The sequence below is a fragment of the Myotis brandtii genome, unplaced genomic scaffold (assembly GCF_000412655.1).
Source record: "Myotis brandtii unplaced genomic scaffold, ASM41265v1 scaffold188, whole genome shotgun sequence".
NCBI lineage: Eukaryota > Metazoa > Chordata > Mammalia > Chiroptera > Vespertilionidae > Myotis > Myotis brandtii.
In genome coordinates, this window is record NW_005356985.1 from 241,396 (window position 1) to 248,536 (window position 7,141).

Here is a 7,141-nt window from a genome sequence, read left to right on the forward strand (position 1 = left end):
TAGCTTTGGCCCTTGCCAAAGCTGAAGGTCCATCAGCCTTCTGGGTTCCTTGTTTGCACTTTCCTGATAGTGTAGACAATGGATAGCTTCCAGCAGTGGAGCAAGTGAGCAGGTGCGCCAGACCAAGGCAGGGCGCCGTTTGCTGTCATTGGGGTGAGCCTCTGGTGGTTACTGAAAATTCTTTGCTTCCACATGCCATGGTCCCACCGGGTGCTCGCACCTGCTGACGGTGCTGGCCCTGCTCATACCTGCTGCTGGCGCCAGCCCCAATCACTCCCTGCCATCAGTGGATGCGAGTGGGGCGGCACCATCAGCTCATGGGAGCAGCGTCAGCAAGAGCGGGGCTGCTGGCAGACAGGGGACTGGGTGCCAAGGCAGGAGGGGCTGGGCGGGGGCGCAGAGGATGGGCTGAGAACCACTCTTGTGCCACTGCAGTCTTGCGGCCCACAGTTCCTTTCAAGGTGCACAAATTTGTGCACTGGGCCCCTAGTTGTATATAAACAATCGCAACAATTCATTGTGGGGGAAAGGGTTACAGAATGGCAGCCTGGACACCTGGCACGCGGGGCTCAGTGTCAGATTTCCCTAAACCAAACACACACAAGTGCCCAAAATGGCGGAGAGTGATTGAAATGTGGCCTTGGAAACCTCAGTCTCAGCTTTCCAGTTTTCAAAGCTCCCTCCCAGACATGCCCATTTTTGGCCTTCCCAAGGGTCCGGAGGTACACGGCTGGGTAGTGGCCCGAGAGCCAGGCCAGATGTGCTGGGGACCAAAGACAGAGGAGGTCTGGGCAGGGCCTGGCATCAAGGGCTTAAGGAGCAGGAGGGCAGAGCACGGGCCAGGCAGAGGCCAAGAGCCAGGTAGCCACTGCGTGCGCTAGTGAGACGGGCTGTAGGCACCCAGGAGGTGGCAGCACGCAGCAGGTGCACAGTTAACGACAGGCTCCTCGCTCACTCCTGTGTGTGTCCACTGTGCTGATCCCAGAGCCCGAACCCGACGAAGACCATCCCTTCAGCACCGCGGAGAGCTCCCAGGGCCCCGGCTGGGCTCTGACTTCAGTAATGAACGCTGAGAGCAACGGCCTGTCTACATGGAGCTCACCAGGGCTTTGCAACAGCGTGAGCCTCACACTCCCCAGTCAAAGCAAAACCCGCAATCACTCCACGTCACAGGGGGGCGCTCAGAAAGATGATGGGAGGAAGACGAGCGGCAGTGACAAGCCAGGAGCACCCCGGGCTCAGAGGCTGCTCCTGAGAGAGACCCCACCCCGGCCCCGGGTGAGGGGGATGTGGGCCAGGTCACCTGTGCCCGCCTCACAGCAGCTACCTTCTCTCCTCTTCCCGCTCAGCCCTCTGCTGTTGCACAGGGCGGAAGCTGTTTTTTTTAATTGGAAGAAATACTTTAAAATACATTTTATTGTGCGTCTCTATATTCTATTACTAGAGGTCAAGAGTCACCATAACTGGGTTTATCGCTTTGCTGCCATCCTGGGCTCTGTGTTTCGGCTTCTTTATGAAAAAAAAAAAAGACCCTCCTGTGAGCTTTCTGCGTTTGCCCAGAAAGCATAGTTCCCGCGACAAAGGCACCCGGGGAGCAGCGGGCGTATTTCCCTCTGAAGCTGCCTCTTCCCGCCGAACTTCCCACACAGGATTTGTACCCGACTGACCTGCCCTACATACAGCCACGTCCACGGCAAGCTGATCACTAGCGCAGGGCGTGACTGCGTGAGAACATCTCCCGCACGCCCGAGCACATCAGCTACCAGGGAAAAGGAGACGTCGAAGATGATTGAGCAAAGGAAGGTTGATTTTTTAAAAAGCGTAGCCAGCAGCAGAGCAGAAAATCAACTGATGGGAGAAAAATCCGTCCCAATAGGATCTTGACCAGCACAGACCTCCCAAGTTCAAACCAAACTAGTGAGGCTGTTAACACGGGCTGCCTGGTGGGGGGAGTGTTAGGAGAGTGGGGCAGGGCATCCATAAAAAGACATTGAGCATAAAAGGGGCCGTTTGTGTAAAATTATACCCGTGCATCTGTGCACAGGGGCGGCACGAAGGCCGGGTCATGGGAGGGCCCGGTCACACGAGGGCCCATGGGGGTTAGCGGGTTTGGCGAGATTCAAGGTGACCTCTGTTTTCTCCCTAGAGCTGCTGGCATTGTTTGAATTCTTTGCAATGAGCATGTATTATTCATAGAACAGGAAATGCCACAGAAAGGGTGTTCATTGAAAGGTAGAGAGGAGCCAGACGCACGTTCTGGCCTAGGGACCTCGCGGCGGGGAAGGCCAGACGTCCCTGTGAGACGGTGACGGGGAACATGGGCACTCTGCCTGCCTCGCACCCCTCCTGGTTGCCCTATCTACCTCTAAGGAAAATCCCACAGGCCCCATGCTGCTGCAAGAGCCTTGCTCAGCTGCCTTCATGTCCACCAGTGTTTTTTTTTGAAAACTTTTTATTTTGAGACTAGAGGCCCGGTGCATGAATTCGTGCACAGGTGGGTCTGGCCGGCCCCCTCCCCATGGGGGCCCATCAGGCGGGGCTGGCGGCGGGGGCGGGGGCATGGGCGGTTGGCCGGCTGGCCCCGCTTCCAATTGGGGTGTTGGAGGCCGATTGGGGGCCAGGTTGGCCGGGGGCGGGGGCCAATCAGGGCCTGGATCAGGCTGGTTGGTTGCTGCAGTGCACGTCATAGCCACTGGTCATTCTGGTGGTTCCGCCGTTCTGGTGGCTGGGCTTCTATATGTGTAGATAATTGTAGAGTCACATGCAGTTGTAAGAAACAATACAGAGGGACCAACCCCACTATGCCCTTCACCAGTTTCCCCCAATGCTGACACCTCGCAAGACTGTAGCACAAAATGACAGACCAGGCAGTCAGCATTGCTGCAATCCATTTGTCTCATTCAGACTTCCCTGGCTGTGCATGGACTCATGTGTGCGGTGTGTGTGTGTGTGTGTGTGTGTGTGTGTGTGTGTGCAGTGTGTGTGTGCAGTGTGTGCACCGTGTGTGTGTGGTGTGTGTTTAGTGCTGTGCAGGTTTATTACGTGTAGATTCGCATGCCCTCCACCGCAGTCAAGATTCAAAACAGCGCCACAGCCGCCGCCCTGCCCCCTCCCCACCTCCCCGCAACCACTAGTCGGTGGTCTGTTTCTACAGTTTGTTGTGCTGATAAAGTCATGTAAATGGGGCCGCACAGCTGCTTCACTTAGTCCAGTCCTCTTGGGTGTGAAAGTGGGTGGATGGAGCGCAGGGACGGGGTCACAGGGACCCAGCGGTAGTTTCCAGATCCTTTTGGCAGAGTCACTTGGACCCTCCGAGTCTCGGTTGTCTCATCTGGAAAATGGGCATCACACAGCCCCCTCTGCAGGGACGGGAAGTAGCTTTTCCCCGATGGATACCAGTGGCGCTCACCACCTGAGCACTCTTAATGGCCCCAGCTCTGTTTGAGGTGCGCCACTGTCGTAATCTCTTTAAATAGCCTACCCGGCCTGTAGGAGGGGCTGTTCTTCCCATTACTCAGATGAGGGACCTCAAGACGACCCAGGGGGCAAATGGGGCAACCGCCATTCACGCTCCAGACCAGGGATCCTCAAACTACGGCCCGCAGGCCACATGCAAATACAAATATTGTATTTGTTCCCGTTTTGTTTTTTTTACTTCAAAATAAGATATGTGCAGTGTGCATAGGAATTTGTTCATAGTTTTTTTTTAAACTATAGTCCGGCCCTCCAATGGTCTGAGGGACAGTGAACTGGCCCCCTGTTTAAAAAGTTTGAGGACCCCTGCTCCAGACTGTCTGGCAAGTGTGGGTGTGGCATCCTTTCTATTTGATAGGGAGGGGACCGGGACTTCACTCTCTCTCCCCCTGCCCACGAGCCCTTGAGGAGAGAGACCGGCTGTTTCCACGCCAGGTCCCTGGTGCCAGGCAGGGCACCAGCACGCAGCAGATGCCCGTCAGCAGCGAGGTGCATGAGTTTGCACCGGGCTGTTGGGCTGCCAGGTCAGGGCACCACAGACTGGGTGGCACAGAAATGAGGTCATCACAGGTCTGGAGGCTGGAAGTCCAAGGTCAAGATGTGGGCAGGGCGGTTCCTCCCGAGGCCTCTCCTTGGCATGTAGATGGCCATCTCCTCCCTGTGTCCTCACAGGGTCGACCCTCTGTGTCTGTGTCCTCATCGCCTTTACTTATAAGGACACCAGTCAGATTGGATCAGGACCCACATCAATGACCTCATTTTACCTTAATTATGTACTTAAAGACCCTACAGCCCTGGCTGGTGTGGCTCAGTGGGTAGAGCGTTGGCCTGCAGATTGAAGGGTCCCGGGTTCGATTCCGGTCAAGGGCACATGCCCGGGTTGTGGGCTCGATCCCCAGTAGGGGGCGTGCAGGAGGCAGCCGATCCATGATTCGCTCTCATCATTGATGTTTCTATCTCTCTCTCCCTCTCCCTTCCTCTCTGAAATCAATAAAAATACATTAAAAAAAATAAAGACCCTACCTCCAAATTCAGTCACATTCTGAGGTCCTGGGGGCTAGGACTTCGACACATGAATTTTGAGGGGTGATAATTAGCCCACAACACCCACCTGCTGTCTCTTCCCCCCTGACCCCCTGTCATCACACTCCTCTCATACTGGGGGGTGTTGGGGAGGCCGAGGGCATTTTGGGGAAGAAGCTGAAAGGAAGTTGAGTCCAGGATGCCTTCATTTGAGCGTAGTGGATATGTTTATATGGCTCCCAGCCAATCTGTGTAGGTCAAGCTATCGCTCCCTGGGCGGGCATATCAGCTTCCAGGATCATCCTCTCCACCCTGTGCCAATCCAGGGACACGGGTGGGAACCTGTGTTGGGGGGCCTGGCAGCAGAGTATGTGGGTAGAGGAGGAGACACAGGCTTACAAGGTGATCCTTCAACAGGGAGACCTGGACTTGCAGACCTGCGGAGTCACAGGAACCCGGGCGTCCGCGAGTCCCAGACCTCCCAGGCTCCCGCTGGCCTCGCCTCACCTGGGGCGCAAAGTGGAACCCCCATGGCTGGGCCCTGCCGCGTGGAGGTCCCCCCTTCAGTGGGGTGCAGGGGAGCCCAGGCGTCTGCCTTGTCCATGTGCTTTCCCAGGGGCACCGAGCTAAGGAAGTGCTGGTTGAGTCACCTCCTGGTTTGAATTTATACAATTCCTTTTATTGAGAAAATTAATACGATTGCAATAAGAAAACTGAAAAAAGGAATTCTTCCAAATCTTAGTGTTCATTTATGAGAGAATGAGAGAGGTTTTCCCAGATGGGACAGTGAATGAGCATGACTGCCAACAGTGAGCGATGAGGCGGAAAGGGTCCTAACCGACATGGAAATGCCACCATTGGACGAGCACGCTGGATTATCCAGTTTTTCCTCAGAAAAAAAATTACAAATCATTACAAATCATTGTCCTATAAAGAGATAACCCAAAAGGATGAAAAAGAAAAAAAAAAGGTAGAGAGAAAGCTATTATAAAGGTGGTTAGGTAGTTAATTTTAAAAATTATTATTTTTCTGGATTCATAAAGTTTGTGTTACTGGTCAACTTGAAACATTGAACAATTTGTTTTTTAACTATTCTAAATACATATTCACTTTGGTACCTAATTTTGTATTAATTTCCCTTAAATTTTTTTTTTTTCTTAAAGGGGCCTCCAAATAGTAGAAGCTTCAGGTCCTATAAAACCTCCCCACTGCTGGTTGCCGGCTCAGTATCCATCCTCCCCTCTTCCGCACCCACAGAGCCCTGGTTTTGTTTCAGGTAACAATGTCCATCCTTACATCATCAACATCATCATCATCATTATTATTATTATTATTTCCACGAAGCCAGGGGTGGCCATGTGACCTGCTCTGTCCAATGAACCCTGAGGGAAGTGATGTGTCTCTTCCAACAGGAAGCTGCAAAAGCCGGTACAATTTGCCACCTTCCCTTCCTACTGCCCAACCGACCTCAGGTACGGTTGAGATCGACTAGCATTAAGCAGAGCCCTCTGCTGGACCAGATGGGATGTGCTGGGTGAGCAAGAAAGACGCTGAGATTTGGGTGTGTTTGTTACTGGGGCTTCACATAACGCATCCTGTCCAGTACCTTTAAATACCTGCATACAGCCTTAACCAACCGGTTTGGCTCAGTGGATAGAGCGTCGGCCTGCGGACTGAAGGGTCCCAGGTTCGATTCCCGTGAAGGGCATGTACCTTGGTTACGGGCACATCCCCAGTGGGAGGTGTGCAGGAGGCAGCTGATCGATGTGTCTCTCTCATCGATGTTTCTAACTCTCTATCCCTTTCTCTTCCTCTCTGTAAAAAATCAATAAAATATATTAAAAAAATAAATACCTGCATACATCTGACAGTGTTCTGAGCACCTTGCCTGGCGAAACAGCCCAGGATGAACAATAAATTCTCTCCCGTAGCCTACGCGATGCCCCGGCCTCTGCCCACCTCCCGCTGTTTTAGTCTCAAATATGCCCATTGTCCTGGAACAAGGTGTTTCCCACGCTCAGGAGGACGCTGTACCTGGACGCTCCGCCCTTTCTCCTCTTTGCTGGACTGGAAGTTGCAAGGACAGTGGCTTTCTCTCAGTTGTTTCCTGTGGTATCCCTAGATCTTAATGGCTGCCTGGCTCCTAGTAGGTGCTCAATAAATATTTGTGGGACAAAACGGAATGAATGAATCCTTGCCTAGCTCACTGCTACCTCCCCTCTAGCTCCGGGGGAATCACAGCGTTCACTCCTCTACTGTTTGGTGATGGGGCTTTGCCTGGTGGGGATGACCTGGGGCTCAGGTGTAAGACTCCCCCCTCCGCCACTTGCTAGTTGTGTCACCTTCAGCATCTCCCTTTAACCTCTGACCCTGAGATTCCTGTACAAAGGAGAAAACATCGTAACCGCGATCTTGTGTCTTCCCCACCACCAATTGCCTGATGATCACAGCCCCTGGTTTGTATACCCTACTACCTACCCCCCACCCCAAACCAAACAAGCCTGGATGCGAACCCGCTGTGGGTAGGGACAAACTTCCCCGGGCCTTAGCTCCAACTGGCGCCCGAAAGCCCCCAGTGACAGCTCCTACCCAGCGGGCACCCAGAAGCGGCGCTCACCCACCCAAGGAGCCCCAGCCCCTCCCC